Source organism: Struthio camelus, chromosome 3 (assembly GCF_040807025.1).
Source record: "Struthio camelus isolate bStrCam1 chromosome 3, bStrCam1.hap1, whole genome shotgun sequence".
Lineage (NCBI taxonomy): Eukaryota > Metazoa > Chordata > Aves > Struthioniformes > Struthionidae > Struthio > Struthio camelus.
Window position 1 is genome coordinate 28150982 of NC_090944.1, and position 19536 is coordinate 28170517.

Genomic DNA, 19536 nt, shown 5'->3' on the forward strand with positions numbered 1-19536 from the left:
CTAGTGATTTAATTGAAGGCATCAGGGCCAGCTAGTGCAAGAAAGAAAATGAGAAGTAATAATTCCAGAGATGACTGCTAATTTAACCTATTGTAATTAACACACTTCAGTGCCCTTGATATGCCCCCAATTGATGAATGCAATGGAAATGGCTACCAAATCCATCAAAGATAAATATATTCATTGGAGCTGGCTTTTGAATTTAGAATAACCATAGCAGAAAGTTAAGCCACTGGGCTAATTTGAGGCACCTTGCCACTGCACTAGACAGTATTCTCATTCCAACCTAATGTGTGCCTGTATGTGATGAGAGAGAGGATCTTGAAGTGAATGAAAAAGGCTTAAAGAACCAGCACTTGACAGAATTTCTCCAAGACCCTTAAAGGGCTGATACCTATGCATCTGTTCATTTTACGAGCCAAACACATTGGAGATGGATTTTGCAAATGTAGGTTTGCATGACCACTCAGATGGACATTTCTGTGCATCAGTATGGACTGATGGATTCTAGATACTGTGCCCTGAGCATTACATTTGTTCCCCAAAGAAAAAAAGCTAAGTTACTCTTTAGAACTCATTTTTGGATTCTGCTAAGCAGCAGTTTCCTCTGCTTTGCAGCAGTTTGAACAAGCAAAAAGAGGAATGGACAGACCCTAAGAAGACTGACTAGTGCCATTTAGAACTTTTGTGTGAATAGTAGGGTTAATTTTTGTTATGCAGCAGATTCATAAGCTTCCATGCTTGTGGATCAGCTGTGAAGAGATGCCTCCATGTTTGCAAACTACATCTTAAAAGTTGCTATCCCAGTACTCCAGGTATTGAATCAATAGGAATTTTGCTACTGATGTTAACCACAATATAAATGCATAATAATAATAATAGCATTATTAATATAACTGTTATATATAATGAAAATTAAAAAAAATCTACAGTAGAGCTCTGAAAGAATGCAATACAGAATCCGTAAGAATCTCTTACAGCCAATTGCACCAAGGTATTGCATTATACATTTTCTAGAGGAGGGCTCTGTAAAATGTAACTTTAACAACTGCACTGTAGTCAGTATTTAGAAGAGTCACCATTTAAGCTGTTTTTTATTTGCTATGAAAGATACTTGTCTATCTTTTTTATGGGGAAAAGCCCCATTTTTGCCTATGTCATTCAAACCATCTTAATTTTAAGTTATAATGGGCAAATTCCCAACTTTCTGGTATTCTCTGTTAGAAGCCAATCCCAAGCCTGTCATTGTGATGGTAAGGAGCAGAGTCTTTGGAGAGGTAGCATCTCATTTGCAGTGAATTCCTGGATGGTTTTTCTTAAATTGGCTCTTCCCCAGGAGTAGCTTAAATGTGGTTATTCATTTAAATAGTTTACTATTGGGAAAACAAAGCTCTATAAAGTACAAGATCTCATTTGCAAAGGGGGTCCTGGGGACCAAAAGTGGATATACACGTGCCATGTGTTGCAGCCTCCATCTTCTGCTCTTCCTGCTGTTAGGAAATAATTTGAAAATTACCTAAAATAGGAACAGTGTACTTGACGGCTGAACAAAAGGCTCAGCTCTGTCTCCACAGCAGAGCCCAGAGTGCAGACCTTCAGCAATAGTTCCTATAGTCCAGAGGAAAAAAGAATTGAGTGTTACTGGGAGGGAAAAGCACAGCTTCCTCCCAGAAGGGATGTCATGAACCTGAGGAAGACCATGGTTGTGGTGTCTGGGAGTCCTAGGTCCTTACCTAGGACTGTACTTTGATTATGAGAACAGCTGGCATGTAACAATCCATGCCCACACTGTTAAAAAGCCCTCATTCTCTGAAACAGAGATGCTGCCTCAAAAATGTCTTTGGAAATAAGTTCTGGCTGAGGCTAAGCTCTGAGTCATGCTTGTGCCAAAAGTACATCATGGACTGTTCCAACAGTTTAATAAGATAACTTTTAGTAGTATAGACATAGACTTTTTCAGAGATCCCTTGGAATTAGGTTGCTCCCATCTAATATAGGGACAGAGTAATCTAAATCCTTGGGTCATTCATGCTTATCAAAAGACCCAAAGCAGGAGTGATAAAAGCTCTAGGAAAACAATGCTTTTTTTCATTCATGTAAAATCTCTTGGAATGGTTTCTTGAATGACAGTACGCAGAATATCTTTCAGGCAATATACTGAAAAATGGACACTAGCACAATGAATTACCCTGAAAATAATGTCAGTCTTACTAGTGACGTTCCACCACTGGCTCTTTATATCAAATGTTTCATTGAAACATCAGAAAACATGTTTTAAACAGCATCAGAAAGTCCTGTAATGTGACCATGTTTTTTGGAACAGAATCTGATGTCATCCCTAATTTTAGTTTTGTTGTCCAGCAGAATTATTTAAGAAAGAGGTCCCAGAAATAATGGCTTGCTTTTCTTTAGACTTTACCCAAAGCTCTTGGTCAGGTTCTTGTGCACAAAATATGCATATTTCTCCTATGTGCCATCTATTTTATCATAAACACAGAAACTAACTGCATTTCCCAAGGGAAGGAATTAAATTTGAGAAGGCAGATAACCCTCTTAGGTTTTTCAAATGCAATGAAAAACTATAAGGTAGATTTTTTAAATGGAGTCACAGTTATTATTATAAATGTATATTATATATAAATATATAATATACATTTATAATAAATAAATTACTTTTATTTATTTTTAAGTGGGGTAATGCGTAGAAGTGAATCGAAATTTCATATACTTTACAAAACTGCTGTTTTATCCTGTTATGTGTCTTCTTCCCTGAACAATGGTTTGTACAAGGGTCTTGTACAATTATTTCTGTTTGATTATTAATGATTTCATAAAAATAACATTTTTACCCTTTTTTTGTTTTGAAGTTCATTCTGTCTGGGAAGGAGATTTCTCCCTAAAGAGATAAAAAGCCTGGATGGCTGAATGTAATTGTATTCTCAGGTTACCTTAAGCAGAGATTTTAGTTGATCTGAAATAAAAATTGGGTTTTTTTGCTGTAAGCCAAGTGAACAGAAGCTGTGTTTCCCATTTTTCCTGACTTTATTACCTAATTGTGATTCCTTCTTACAAGGTGTCTGTTATTATTTTATTTATTTTGCAGTAAGCTTCCCTTATCTTACACTTGTTCTAACTGGTAGTAAACCCTTAATGTCACAGTGACCAATAGAAAATCACGGTGTCTGACACTAGGAGACAAAAGAAGCAGGAGGGATCTGTGAAAAATGCCTGCAAGAAACGAAGCACAGTGTGGATGGAGATGATTCACGTCTCTGCAGTGATTCTTCAGTAAAAGGTAGCAGAGCAGAACCGAAGACCATTTTCACTCGTCTTGAATTCATTTCACCTGATCTCTAAAGTATTTCCCTCCTACTCACTGGAGCTTTGAAATGGGCTACATGTCTGCGTGCTGCTTTTTTTTTCTTTTCCTTCCAAAAAAAGTGAGAGTATAAAAGGTAGCTAACAGAGTGAGAAGCTGCAGGCAAGTAATGTAGAAAGCAAACTATTTAGCCATCTGTCTGTCCATCCATTTAAACTTTCACAGATTTTTTTTGCAGTCTGCTTTAGAATAAAAAGTTTTTCAAAAGCATGTAATGATCTTAAGCTCCCAACTCACTTAAATGCCTTTGAAAACATTGATAAGTATTGATGCATCCATATTTGAACAAAGAAATGCTTTCTCGTCAACAAAGCTGCTGGTAATTTTTTGTCTGTTTTTGTAGCTATTTCAGTTACTTTCTTGAAAAATGAGTATTTTCTTCTCTTCCATAAGTATTTCAATGGCTGTTTCATTTAGTAACTTAGGGCTATCTTCTGTTCAAGTCTGTAAAAACCCCCTGGTGGCTTTTAATGGAGCAGAGATGAACCTGTAGGCCTTCCTCCTGCAGCGTGTGCCCAAGTTGCACACAGAGCCGTGGTATGTACATTTAAGCTTGCACGGGTAAAATGACATGGGCCTGGGAGAGCCCTCCTGGATCGCTCTCTTCCCTTCTAGTACAAACAACCACATCCGTCTTACCAGATGAATTTACTTGGTATTAAAACTGGTGACATGGCTTGCCCTTAAAGGATCCTCTGAATTTTCCTGCCCTTTTAGTTGAAACGTTTTAAGGAATTCACGCTTATTTCTGCAGGAGAGGCGTCTTAGGATCCAAGTCTGATTGCTTCCTGGCTGTTGATTTTTTCCTGAAAGTTGCTGAGCTTCATCTCAAGTCAAAAATCTTACCGCTATTGAGGTAGTGAGCCTGGATCCCTCTTACATTAAAGTTTAAATTTGATTCGACTGCTGAGTAGGTATTATTGTTAAATTATAAATTCTTTAGACAAGCAACTGTATTTTTTCTAGCTGCTAAAGCCCCTTTTTTTGTTACTTGGAGTATAACTAGTCCACACTTTCCAGAGTTCATCACCTAGGCCTCCTCTGTTCTCTGAGCGGACTGTTTAGTGCTGCTCACTTTTGTGACTAAATTTTGGATCCTTCTGGGAAATGACTTTTTCTGAAACTTCTGGTCAGGTAGGGGTAACACTATTGCAACCTTTTTGTGTTTTTTTGCTATTACTTTTTATTGCTACTTTTTTTGCTATAGCAAGCCATATAACTTTTATTTTATGATTCAGGTTAATTACTCTCTTGAAAATTTAAAGAGGAGCTGCTAAGCCCAGAGGATCAGAATCTTTGCTACAGAAGCAGTAATTTACTCTCCACAAGTGACAGACAATTAGAGCTTGTAACTGTAGTGTCATAGGAAGATAAAAAATGGCTTATTTCCTGTTGCACAAACAGGATATAATCTTTTCATGCTAAGTACTGTGCTTTGCAGAAGCACATAAGAGCTCCTGTGCATGCACGCTAAAGGAATAAGCCTACCAATACAGTACATGTTCTGCTCACCAATGCTATATATTGCAAAGTTTTTACTATAGAACTGTTTTTGCCTTGCTACGGTCAGACAAATTTCTCATCAGCCTTTGTATTTTGCTAGCATCACTGATGTTCCAGGTCCTAACAGCCAGAGGTAGGTTTCACTCCATGTCAGAGTAATTGCTGAGAATACACCACTGGGCCTGCCATATCTCAAATGGGCAACGATAGCTTAGGATGTGAGACAAAGGAAAAAGAGAGAGAAAGAGTGTGTGTGTGTTTGTGTGCATGTACATGCACGTGCATGTGTAGGCAGCTTTAACAGAAGGGAATTAGCTGGCTCAGGCGTTTGGTTATACACAGTACAGCGAATTTCAGCTCTGATCCTCTTACCTGAATCAGTCAGTCCATAATATCCAAAAGTGGTTAGCCGATGATTGTTTAGTTGCCTGTAAAGTAATTAGTTTAAGCTGGGCTCCCCCATTGGACTCGTTCGGTAAGGCAGTGTTTGCACACCCTTTCCAGATACACCTGAGCCAGCTGAAGGGATTAATGCCCCTAGTGAGTCCATGGCTCTTTATAACTGTCCCTTGCTGAAGGCTTCCCCTCTCACAGCTCTGCTGCCTGAGCTGCTGGTGTAGCTGCCTCCAAAACCCCCTCTGTCAAAATGAGCCAGATTAGTTTAAGAGTTTGAAATAATTAGTCTCTGCTAACCCAGCCCATTTTGACTCAGAAGGCTGGGAAGTGATCCTACAAGAGGTTTTGCCAGCAGGCTGGAAGAGGCAGTAAGCTTTGGCAGAGGGACAGACAGGCGAGGTTGCAAGCCCTAACCTATACAGCTAGCACAGCTGCACCTGGAAGGGGGCCTACAAATACTAACTGAGTTCCTTTCTTCGTTCTTGTGATAGCTCCAATTTCCCAGAGGCTAAATCAGAGTCAAAAATCACCCACTTGGCCCTGCTCATCATCAGTTGATGATTTTTCTACTATGGATACCAGGCAATTAGTGATTGAGGCAGAAGCCTGTTAAGATTAAACCTTGGTCCCATTACAGGAAGAACAAAGCAGTCATTGCTTTCTGTGCAGTCAGAGGTTGGTTCTCAAGTTGTGAGAGAGTTCGTGATTCTTTGCTCTGTAATAATGCAGAAGTGCTCAGGGCAGTGAATCTCAAAGTACATCAGGGGCCAGCCTAGCACACAGTAATGCCCTCAGCCTCCGGGGCCGTTCTTTACACCGGACCAAAGTGAGCAGGATGGCGTATGGGAACTTCTGGTTGCTGCCAGTCCTGCAGCCGGACGCCCACTCTGTCTATAGAAACGTGGTGAATCCAGCAAGTTTGACAAGCACCGAATCCGCTGTTAAATATTTGAAAAGGAGAGAGAGAAGGAGAGAGTTTCATTTTGGTGCAAACAGCATTTCTTAGGTTGTAGTTTTGCGCTGCTGTTGTATTATAAATCATTTACAATAGTTATGGGATGAGCTGAAATTTCTGCGGGAGAGAGGAACAGCTAAGGGAGGGACAGGTATGAGGTGTGGCCTTGAGATTTTCCTTTCTGGAGCTGCTTTCTCAGCATGAGCTGCCAATAACAACAATGTAATGGAAGTTGTTACCTTTGGCCTTTGCACCTCTAACCCTCAAATGTAGCCCAGAATGTGAAGTCATTCAAATTAAAAGTTTTACATCTGTCAGGCTATAAATACATAAAAGAGCAGGTTTGTTATTCAGTCATGTTAAGAAGACATTGAAAAGCCTCGGAAATGGAGCATGGTTGCCTTTACATAAGAATATATTTTTAAAGAGCATACACTTATTCTAATAAAATCCTCAGTTTAACCTTCATTTTCTTGTCTCTCATTATTCACCAAGCAGCATATGTTAACTCCGCTTAAATCAACCCACTCTTAAAATACTCTCTGTTTGTACATGTGTTTTATACATGCATATCTCCCCAGATCTGATAATGTGTAGTCACACTAGTTATATCTAATGATCCGTTTAGTCCTCTGGTTCCCCTTACTTCGGGGATTAATATCTTTTTGTGACTCTAAATGACAAATATGAGCACAAAATGTTTCCTTTTGGGCCTTCCTTCCCCGCGGCAGTGCTGGACTCTGGCAAGCCTAGCTTGAGAGACGTAGGAGAGAGAGTAGCTATGCAGGAGTTATGTGGGAGGGTTGTCTACACAGCGTATTTGAACTTAAAAGTTCAAGTCCTAAAGTCTAGAAGGAGCACATTAAAACCAGAATGATGCTGGTTAAGCTAGAACTAGTCCTACCAAGATCGACGTACCTCTGCAGTGTCTGATACCCAATACATGTCCAAAAAAATGACCTAGGGTATTTCTGCATGGCCCTGTGTTACGCGTTCAGGCCAATTCATGCACGACAAAGGATGACAGGTTTTTTGCTGCTAAGTTTTAATTTGAGCTGTTGTCCTCTGCGTGCACTGCTTGCTATAGGTTCAGCAGCCCCACACCCATCTGGGCCAACCAGCTTAAGTTTCAAGTTTTGCCTAAAGACATGGCCAGATACAATTTTTCTGGCTGCAGCAGTTCTGGGCTAAGCAGTTACTATCCCCGGCCTGCCCTTTGCAGCTTATTCCCTCTCCTGGCAGCAAAGGAAACCATCATCCTGGCTTTGGGGGCTGAACTGTTTATCTGAGAGGTTTCTAAGCAGGGTGAGAAATGATCCTGCTTAAAAAACCTATAAGCTAGGGATTGTGGACAGAAGTCAGGAAAGGAGCAAAGTCTGAGTTACAAGCTGATGTAATGATTCTGTCAAGACAAGCATTTGCCAAAATTTGAAGATATTGCTCTGTTACTGTACTTTCTTAAGAAATGTTGTAAGACAATGCCATCTGTCTAGGATCTGTAAAGTTCTTCAGTGATTTACTAAAGTCAGTATTATTAAGGTTTTGTATAGAAGTATTTGTATTTATCTAAAGATGTATCTACTCATGAGCATTCACAGTGCTCTACTTATTTATTTATATGTACAATGGCTTAGGTAAAAGTGTGGACCAACACTTATCAAGGCTGATATACAGCATAGGGTTATTGGTAGCACAAATGCTTACTGTTCAGCACCAGTATAAGATCTGCCATGGCAGCTGATAGTTTAACTTATGATGCATCATGTTGCCAATAGGATTTCAGTTCCAAAAGCGTACAGACTCTGCTTACTTTTCTTGACTTTGCACATATAATTTTAACTAAACGGAGGGGAGGAACTTTAGGCTCACCTGACACAATATTGTAGCTTACTGCATCATAGCACGTGGACTGTATAGAGCAGAGATGGCTAAAAGGTAACGGTTTCCCTGCAGACGCTGCCCTGGCAGATTTGCAGTCTGCTGAATCCTGCAGAGAATTGAGGATATGCATTACAATGCAGTGTCACCTGCAGGATGCTATGCACTTTCAAGTTGTTTTTGCTATGTAATTGCTAGAGTTTTTAAAGTCAGGTAATAGCAGTGGAAGACTAAGTGATATATACAGAAAATACAATTTATGAATAGTGAATTTATGAATTTCTGAACCTGAGAAAAAACTTCTTCACTGTGAGGGTGACAGAGCATTGGAACAGGTTGCCCAGAGGGGTGGTGGAGTCTCCTTCGCTGGAGATATTCAAAACCCGTCTGGATGTGATCCTGGGCAATATGCTCTAGGTGACCCTGCTTGAGCAGGGAGGTTGGACGAGATGATCTCCAGAGGTCCCTTCCAACCTAAACGATTCTGTGATTCTGTGATTCTGTGATTCAGTGTTTTCACACCTAGAGCATTGCACATTGTAAATCAAATCACTGCCTAGTTTGCTAATACATGGCACATTGTATTGAGATGTAAAACTAGAGCAGAGCACTTATCATATCTGGAGTGCTATTACTTAAATGAATGCATATCATGTGCCAAAAAAGCAGCTATAATGTATATAAGGACAAAAGTGAAATAGGATGACGTTATAGAGAAAGGCACACTGCTTTTCACTTTGACAGCAGATGAGGAAGTGGCCACAATTCATATATTTCAACTCCTGTCATTCACCTGTTAATTTTCCTGTTAATATTGGTATTTATTAATTTATCTTCAGTATTAAAAAGATTAATATTATAATTTACAAATAATTTAACCTCATATGGAATTATACATTCGAAATCATGGATGTGGGTTTATTACAACACCCTGCTAAAGCAATCATGGCAGACCTCAAGGACTTAAAACCAAAATTAGTAGTTTACATAAATAAATAGTTAGCACCCTAGAGTTAGATTTGTCAGGAGGAGGCCTAGCATTTTTGTAAATTTAGCCCCTAGTATTTTTGTACGTTTAACCCCTCCCACACTAACATTACCTAAGTGAATTACTGGTAATTTGATATCTACCATTTAATGAGCTAAGGTTTAAGCAAATGCAGAGTTTGCCATAAACATATATTTCAATATTTAGGTTTCTCTCAGGAAATTGTAAACTGATATATTAGGCAAATCTTATCACCTTTGGGAAACTCATTAGCTTCCTTCACCCGCTCTGACTTTTCTATGCTTTCCTATGTTGACCCCTTCATTTTAAATACCCCTCTAATCCTTTATTTACCAATTTATAACCATCTTGTGATGAAAACACTTACTTAGAGCTTTCTTCTTCTTTGTTGGATATGAGATGTTAGTTAATGAAGAAGCAGCCTCTTCCAGAGGTATGTTTGGACTGCATGTGCTTAGACTCAGCCAAGTCTCAGCCAAACAGCCCCTGTCACGTAGAGTAGCCAAACCAAGCAAATTTCAATATAAGGTAAAAAAGTGTGGAAAAAGGGCAAAAGCAGTAGTGATGACTAGAGCTCATTCTCAGAAAAGTCAGTGCACAGCTGACAAAACAAAGCTAGACCTGAGGTGGCAAGAGCATTCAAGACCCCCTCAGAGTTGCAGGACACGATTGCTGTAACCCTTAGGTTGACTTCCCATGTCCGTTGCTTGGTTATCTCCCCATACTGCTATATGAAATCCAGGCAAGAGATTATCATTTACATATCTCTTTGTAAACTCCCTAATGCAATTTTGTGGGAAGTGGGAAAAATAATACAGTACAATAAGAGAGCATAAATAGTTAAACCCTGTGTCTGTCTTCTTTTTTTAGAAGTAAGCACTGCTTTGTCTGTGTGCTTATTTGAAGAAAATAGTAACAGATTTAAAAAAATCAAAAAATCAGTGCTTCTGACTTAAGCAGTCCTCACGTAGGAAGGTTCTGGAGAGCAAGTGCAAAGGGTCCGTGAACTGTATAGACAAGAGAAAGGGCTGGACCTAAATTATTAATGTATTGTGGTCGGTGGGAGGGGGCTAAGCGGAGCCCAGGCAGCAGTCACTGCTGCAGGACGGAGGGTAGCTTGGCGCTGGCCTTAGTAAGCAGAAATACTACATGGAGGGGTTGCAGTTGAGCCTGAGCACGAGGGTCGAGGACACTCTATTTATTGTGACTGCTTATAATTTCTCTAATAATAGATTGTCATGTTCAATGTAGAGGACAAAGAGCAGCTCTCACCTCTCCTTCCCCTGAATACCAAGTCACCTTATCTGGTGGTGTACAAGGCAAAATAATTGCTTCTCATATGTGTGGTGCATTTTTGTTTAGAAGGTGAGTGCAAAATTGATTTATGAAACAATTTTCCCTGTTTATGTCAGAGAGGCCCTTTTCTGGTAAATAATTAGATGTGGGTTTCCCTTCTATGGTAACATATGCTTCTGTGAAGCTAGGTATAATTGCCTGCGTTTTATTACATAAAACTCAAAGGAAATCCTGTTTAGTTCTTCATGAAGATTTGTTTTTAAAGCTGTGACATCATTTTAAAAATTGATTTTAGCTGATTTTTGAACAGTAATTTTTTTGAACGGTGTTTACATGTGTTCCCTGTGATAGCTGATAAACAATGATCTTGTGCTGCTCTGGAGTTTACTTCCCCCTTTTGCATCTTTAAAGGAATTACTTGGTAATCTGGGACCAGTGCATATGGGAGTACCTATATGGCACAATTGTATTTGACATAGGGAAAAAAAAATCTTCTTGGTCCTGAAACTACCACCTTGGCTGTTAGTTTGGTAGTGGACAGCTGTGGGTGAAAAAATTCTTCTGACCTAGTGCTCTTATCCTATCCCAGTCATCTGTCAAGCTAAGGTTTATGCACACCGTTTATTTTCTTCCATCCTTTAACGTAAGTTTTTAGGACAGTTTTCAAATTTTGGTATGTAAAGTTAGGTACATACATACATTATTACTTAGTTTTCTGGCTGTTTTAGTCACGTATATACTGAATTAGACATCTGTCCAGTAGATTTAAACTCCTAAATTTGTGATAGTGCTCTGCTTTTTATTAGACATTGAATTGAACTGAATTTTCTTAGGAAAGCTATAGGGTTTCCAGTAAGATTCATTAACCCATAATTCAAATCTCATCAGATTTATACAAGAAAAGCTCAGCATTAACGAGCTATTTAGTGTTTATAACCTTATATTTAATCTGAGAGTAAAGCAGAGAAAAGCTTATAGGAAATATTTGATATGTTATTGAAATATTAATACCAAAATTAAAAAAATAGTGTGCTTACAGTTTTATTAGATTAACTGGACCACTTTTAAAAGTACTATATCGGAGTGGAGCTGTAACTTATTGAATGACTGATGCTGGGAGAAATCGAGGTCAATTTTTAAGAAACTTGTGTTCAGACAATTCTAGAATCATTGTTTCAAACAGGCATATTTTTACTTTAGTAGATTTTTAAATTTTTTTTTTTCTCTCCTTCCATAGTGTGGACTGGAAATGTACGTTTTTTTTTCTGAGAAAATGATACTCTGTTCCTTATTCAATGTGAACTCTAATTTCAGAATTTGGCTTTCATGTTACTGGGAGTAGTTGTGACAGTACTTTAACAGAACTGAAACTATCATCTGTGATGATTTATTTACTGTTTGTTGGAGCAATAATGAAAGTACTTTTTTCTTCCTGCTTAAATGCTCCAGCTCTTCCCCTCCTCCATAGCTGTAAATAAATGACATGCCTTTAACACTTGGAGCACTTATTCTTTTGGTTAGCTTTAAGTTAAGATTCTTTGGAATAGAGGAAGAGGAGATTTTTACCGGATTGAGGAGTAACACTATGATTTCTTTTCAGCTGATTTTATTGTTAGCAATTTCTCTGATAAATATAATATACCCTATAGGGTTATAAGTGCAGAAGTAAACTTCTAATTGTCCTCATTTGTTAGGCAGAATCTTAAATTGGAATTACACATGAACATAGGCCGAAAAACAGATGAGGATAATTCAATAAAAACTTTACAGCTTTTCTAAGCATGTGGAAAGGATGCAAGTATATCAAGTGACCAGTATATAAAATATCAACAGAAAATGTCCTTAACAATATGAGGGCTTCTATAAATCCAGAACTCACCCAGAGCAGTTTTCGAGTCAGCTCTGTAACAGGGCAGGCAGACAGTTTAAAACTCTTTAGGCAGATGATTTCTGACAAGCTGGTCCAGAATTTAAACTGCCATGACCTTCTCCCAAACCTTAGATAACAAAGGCAGATTAGAGATAGTACTAACTGTAGTCATAAAAATCATCCACCCAGACTGAAATCTTCCTTAAAATAGAAGTTACAGCCTTCTTGGGAGGATCATTCCTAAAGATTAACAGAGCATTCACTACTTGTAGAAAAAAATAGGCCTGAAATTGGAAGGCATCATTTTATAAAGCAGATATGCCAAGACAGAGACAGCGAGTCGTGGAGAATGGAGGCAAGGCCACCCCTAGCATCTCAGAGGAAGTCATTAAGATGAACTCGGTGTGGGGAGAAAAAATCGCCCTCTTGACATAAACATTACTAAGAGACCAGCAGGTCCCCACACTGACTGGCTCTGGTGAATAGAGACGAGACAGAAACAGAACTCTGATTGTATTGATCTGGGTAATAAAAAATTTAAAAAGAGTAAGAAAAAGATCCTTTTTATAAGAGCAGAGATGAGCCTAGGAAACTGATTGCAGCATAGACTGGTAACTTATTGATCACTATTCAGGGCAGCTGGAAGTGAAATGAAGGATATAGGGAGAGGAGAGCCAGCAGCCACCTCAGAAGCAAATAGATGAACTCTAGGTAGCATATGGGAAAACTGGAATCCAGATATATACCCTCTTGATCTTAACATTTAGCAGAACGTGTAGCAGCAATTTAAATGGGAAGGAGAGTGGGGTGAGCAGAGGAGACTTACCACTAGTTACGCAAATTCCAGGAGGGTCTTTCATGACAAGCTTCCCCTCACCCAGTCTTAAGTGGTTGGCTAGCCATTGTCAACTGCAATTTTTCACACACACGTTGACATAGAAAACCATGTTGATAAGTGGATGGTTAAGCTCAGTAGACTTATGGTGCCATTAACAGACATATATTATTGCCTACATAGAAGTGATTATTTATTCATACATAGAATAGTTCCCAACAGACTAGATATTTTACAGCCTGTAAGAAAAATAGGCTTCATGAGACCAAAATATATATGTTATAACTCATTTATGAAGGTTTGGAGAGGGAAGAAAGTGTAACTTTCTCATATACTTGCCTACTACCAGCAAGGCTTTTGACACTGTCTCCCATCACATCCTCCTAGGGAAGCTCAGGAAGTGTGGGCTAGATGAGTGGATGGTGAGGTGGATTGACAACTGGCTGGATGGCAGAGCTCAGAGGGTTGTGGTCAGTGTTGCAGAGTCTAGTGGGAGGCCTGTAGCTAGCGGTGTCCCCCAGGGGTCCGTCCTGGGTCCAGTCTTGTTCAATGCATCCATCAATGACCTGGAGGAAGGGACAGAGTGCACCCTCAGCAAGTTTGCTGATGATACTAAACTGGGGGGAGTGGCTGACACACCAGAAGACTGTGCTGCCCTTCAGAGGGAGCTGGACAGGCTGGAGAGCTGGGCGGAGAGGAACCTCCTGAAGTTCAACAAAGGCAAGTGCAGGGTCCTGCACCTGGGGAGGAATAACCCCAGGCAGCAGTACAGGCTGGGGGTTGACCTGCTGGAAAGCAGCTCTGCCAAGAAGGACCTGGGAGTGCTGGTGGACAACAAGTTAAGTATGAGCCAGCAGTGTGCCCTGGTGGCCAAGAAGGCCACTGGTCTCCTGGGGTGCATGAGGCAGAGTGTGGCCAGCAGGTGGAGGGAGGTGATCCTGCCCCTCTCCTCAGCCCTGGGGAGGCCTCCCCTGGAGTACTGGGTCCAGTTCTGGGCTCCCCAGGACAAGAGAGACAGGGCACTACTGCAGAGAGTCCAGCGGAGGGCTCCAAAGATGATGAGGGGACTGGAGCACCTCTCCTATGAAGACAGGCTGCGAGAGCTGGGCCTGTTGAGCCTGGAGAAGAGACGACTGAGAGGGGATCTCATCAACATGGCCAAGTATCTGAAAGGGGAGTGTCAAGAGGATGAGGCCAGACTCTCCTCCGTGGTGCCCAGCATCAGGACGAGAGGCAATGGGCACAAACTGAACCACAGGAAGTTCCACCTAAACCTGAGGAAAAATTTCTTCGCTGTGAGGGTGACTGAGCCCTGGAGCAGGTTGCCCAGAGAGGCAGTGGAGTCTCCTTCGCTGGAGATATTCAAAACCCGTCTGGATGTGATCCTGTGCAATGTGCTGTAGAGGTCCCTGCTTGAGCAGGGAGGTTGGACTAGATGATCTCCAGAGGTCCCTTCCAACCTAAACAATTCTGCGATTCTGTGATACTAAAAAGTATATTTCCATAACAAATGAAATACTGGCAGTCCCATGCTGTCCTCAGTTTAAATGTTATTAATAAGCCGATAGGCGTGACAGCAGATTGACTTTAGAGTATTGAAGGAGCCTTGTGGATTGCTCTAGAAAGATGTTCCAGGTGTCTTCATGTCCTGGCTTGTTCTAAGGGGGGATGCTGGGTGCAGCAAATACACCATTACACTGCTAGCCACTGCTGGCTACCAACCAACACACATTTCTGGTGTTCGTTAGAGATTTACATTGATAACGGTCCTAATTTACTAACCTACAATTAATGAGTTACAGTTAACAAAACCTGCAGTTTTTGCTCACAAACCAAGAACATCTCTTTCATGTTACTTAGCTGAGCTGCTAAGTAGCTGAGCAGTTTCGTTTCAAACTGCTACATCTGCCTTTACATTCCTAACTGGCAGCGGTTCAGTGGATACCTCATACAACTAATACACAAGCAACTGGATTTAATATTCTCAAAATGCAGTATTACTTCACTATGATTTAAAAAGTAATGAAAATATTGTTATCTTTTCATATACAAGGCAGCAAATTTCAACACTGCAAGTACTCTGGGTCTTCTATAGAAAAGCTAAAGTAAACAGGTAACCAGTTTGTAATGACTTTAGACTTGTGGTGACATATAATACTCCCAAATAAGAATAATCCATCTTTTAAGAAACTAAGAGAGTAAGAATTATTTCCAGTTACCTGTAATGATACAAATATATGAGAAAAATCTTGACATATTAAATGTTAGTGAAGAATAATAATCTAGCTTTATCTGTAATGCAGTATCTTTAGTGAAATGAGCTCTTTGTATCTTGTTTCAAGCATTTGGTTCATGCAGGCTCAACTTCTTGTGTTTTCAATCCTTCTAGTCTATTTTTTGTGCGATGTTTTGGACTGAGACATATTCAAGTTCCTTACATATGTCTTACAGCATTCATTTGCCAGATTCATACTTTGCAGGGGGTTCTGCTACCCCCTTGATGGGAGATAGATTCTGAAATCTTACTAATAGATCTTTTCCAACACTATATGCCATAGTCGTTTAGTATGCTATAGATTTTTCTGAGGAGTATAAGAAAATGTGAGAAGTCTTTTTGGCCTTTTGTTGAAAGATAATCAAATGTGTCTGCACAGGAGAAACAAATTCTGGAGCTGTAGTTTTAATTTACTTTGATGAAAGAGATTAAGATGTTTATGGAGATATATATTTCACGAGAACATTGTTTTATTTTCATTCATCAAGTACGATTATTTGAGCGTCTCATCCCTATAGGGTACAATCAACCAGAGAAACATGGATTTTCTTCTGACATGCATAAAGTTTGTACTTTTTGAGTTTTCAGTTGTAGCTACATATTGAAAGTGCATATTTTATTACAGCTGACATTCTTATGGATTTCTCTACTCACAGGATATGAGTTTTTGATCTCTTCTTCTACAGCTTGACTTCTTGGATATCTCACACATCACTCCACCCCATCCTTGACAAAAGATTTCTATTTCTGAACCAGAGTTTATTGTCATTGTCCTTCTACAGCTTCCATATCAGTTTCAGCCATCTCCAATCCTGAGTATTCAAGAGCTTACCGCCCTTTCTTGTCATGCTTCCAGTGAAAACTAAGTTCCTTGAAGACAGCGAATGCTTTGTCACTAATTTCCATAGGACTGGCATTTTGCTCCATCTCCCCACTTTACTTGGTGGTTCTAACCCTTTCTATGGGTACAACATACTAATGATAAGGCAAAATTGTTCTTCATTCTGCAAAGCGATGGTAAGACTTCAAAGCTTTCAGTTCAAATATCTTTTGCTCATTGACTCTTCATAGATTTTCCGGGATAAATATGTAAAACTGAAACAAGTGAAGCACACAATATCTGTGAACTTTTTGTAGGCTTCCATGTCTAGATTGCTGTTTTTTGATTAAAACATGACTCAATGTCATGACTTATTCCCCCCCGCCAACAAGTTTACTTGAAAATATTTTAGCTGCTGATAGGTATAAGAAAAAACCTAAACTTACTATATTTACAAGACAAATCTCTTTTATATCTCTTTGAGTGTTGAACAGCATTCTTTAGTTTACCTGCTGCTTGATTGCACATGTATATTCAGTTAGAGTGCAGCTCCCACTGATACTTGGCTGTAGTGATACAAGTAAACATACACCTGTGTAAGTTTATACCCTAAATCTCTTTTTTTAACTTTTTCCTGCAAGAAACAAAATTCTTAACATAGGTCAGAGAACAGTTTATGGAAGCTTTTATACAAAGTACTTTATATGAAAGAGTGAATGAAGGAAAGCATTCCTTTTTTTCTCACTTAAATCTAGATTTATCTGCATATAAATACATAGAACAGTTTCTGTAATTGCTTTCCTAGCACAGTAGATGAGTTGTCAGTAGATAATAGTATACTTAACACTTAAATAATTTTTAATACATATTATTAGAAAGCATTTTACAAAAACAGTCCTAATAATCACCACTTTACAGAGGAACAGAAATATTAATTGATTTGTTAAGAGCCAAGCAATGGATAAAAGCAGTACCAAATGTAGAACTCCAGGGTGAAAGTCTAACATCCTTTATGTTAACAATTTTGCTCGTCATTTTCACTGAGCAAGGATTTCATCCCAATTCGCCTAACGTTTTATCTATTAGGTAGCATAGGTTAGTGTTTATTACATTTATCTGCATATGAAGTTATTAGTCGTACATAGGGTGATAACTATTATTATAATACTTTGATTTAAATTTGTATCCTAGTGTGGACTGCTGTGCTCATGGATGGGATTCCTCTCCCTTGACCCTTCTTCAATCAGCCATTTAAGCTTACGTTTGTTTTCTGAGCTTCCTTTGTTGTCAGTGGAGAGAGAGAGAAGCAACTCCAGGGCGTTTCATTCCCTCTATCTGAAGACAAAGCTGAAAAATTGGTTTAAGCTGGCCCTGCTGTCAGAAGAAGCAGTCCTGGAGTCTTCCCCCTCTTCACGTGTTCATTCCCCCTGCCCGGGCACATCACAAGATGTGAGAGGCAGTTGGTGGTGGAGCTGATCTGAGTTAAAACTAACCTTCAGAATAAATGGCTAATTTTCAGCCAGATCAGTTCCCTGAAAAAATTTGCCACAGCTGTACAAATGTTTCTGTCAGCACAAGAGACAAGTCTGTGCAGGAGCGGGAATAAGGGGCTGTAAGTAAAAGGACTGTAGGACTGTTTTCTTTTCCTGGTAGCACCAGCTTAAAGTATGTATTGAACTCTAGCCTAAGCTGCCACCTACCTGATTAAGCAAGATGAATGTATGTGCAATCAACGCTATCTAGCATTAACTTCTTCAGCTGAAATTTGATGTAATATCAGCACAACAGTGAGGCTTTTATTAAGCTCCACCACCATAATGGAGTCTGTTACGACTAAGTAACAATTAGAGAAATATTATTACTGAAAGTGGGAATGCTGAGGTGTGTGTTCATCTGTAATATCTTACATACCAAGATGTTCACTTCCAAACATTCTAATTATTCAAATTTTACGAAATATAAAATTGAAAAAGACTAAACAGGTTCATACCACCCTCTGATTATATATAAGATCTAGTTAAAATTCTCTTAGATACTTATTTATTTTAGTGAGAAGGCAAACCCAAAAGGATTAAACCTTGCCTGCAGCTTTGTTTTTGTGCAAAAGTCAATTACGGCTGGCTAAATATCCCTGAGGTAAACATGTGTGAGGTTGATAATGTGGTTAGAATAGCAACAGCGGTTGTAAAGGAGACACTGGTGTTCATGGAGTTAACACATTCCATATTGCTGTGGTGCAAGAAATTACAGACACTTCCAGTCAGGGAGCATCAATCAATTTTTGTTAACTTTCAGAATTTTTTTTCCTGATGGAACTAATATTACATCTAAATATTATGTGTTCTGCATCTGTAAGTTTCATTCCATTTACTTTAGTACTGCTGTATAAAAGATGTGATTTAAAAATATGTTATTTACATGGTGCAGCTGGATTGATTGTGGAATGGGTCAAATTCTGCTGTCCTTAATGAGGAAAATATTGACTAATGGCTTAAGTAAATATTATCTGAATTCAATGAATGTTTAAGTCTCTTGTATTAAGTATTCAGAGGAGCAGAAACTGGTTCATAGCTCTTCCTACTTTGGGCACACTTTACCATTCATGCTCACTATTACTATTCTTCTATATTTTGCCAGTCGAAATGATACAGCTTTGACAGACAGAACTGCAAACATCATATGCCATGATATTCCGTGGCCTAGTAGTTAAACAATTCACCTGGGAACGGCAAGCTCTTCACAGTTAGAGAAAGCAACTGAAAGTAAGTTCCCACATGCTAGCTGAGTGCTTTAACCACTGACGTTGGATAAAGGGAAGCAGGAGCTGCAGTACAATTATCTTTCAGTTGTATTTTGTGAAAAAGGCTGATCTAACTCTGGGAGAAGGTACAGGAACATGAACTCAGAGAGAAAAAGAATAGCATTCCTTCATCCCTAGAACGAGGTGGGACTTAGCACACTTCTTCAGCATTGACTAGCTTGAAGTGACTCCTGAATAAAATGTTTTCCCAAGGAATCCCAGAAATCACAGAATGGGATTGCAGACTTTTTCTGTGCACTGTTTAGCAGTCTAACGCCAAACTTTGGTCTCTGGTTTTCCAAAAGTGGTAGGGCAATTAATGCCTTTGCCCCTTCAGTCTCTCTTCTCCTTGTATTTTAGTTCCTGGTCTATGAAGTGAAAATGGTATTATGACTTGGGATGTTGTGAAGAGAAAATTGTAAGATATTCAACCATTGATGTGAGCAGCTGAACGCTAAAATACCCAAACACTGACTCATAGCAAAAAGATGAAGAAGAAAGTTGAACTTCAAAATATTCA

General features: G+C 39.3%; 1 protein-coding gene across 9 annotated transcripts in view; it reads left to right on the plus strand.

The window, feature by feature from the left end:
- The window catches only part of EIPR1 (EARP complex and GARP complex interacting protein 1), a 226891-nt gene that overhangs the window by 154013 nt on the left and 53342 nt on the right, over window positions 1–19536 (plus strand). The window contains exon 11 of one of the 9 annotated variants that reach the window (XR_011140067.1): window positions 3160–6679. The exons of the other annotated variants lie outside the window; for them this stretch is intronic. The gene's annotated coding sequence lies outside the window, so the exon portion shown is untranslated. Of the gene's footprint in view, window positions 1–3159; window positions 6680–19536 lie in introns of those variants that run through there. 9 annotated transcript variants of the gene reach the window in all.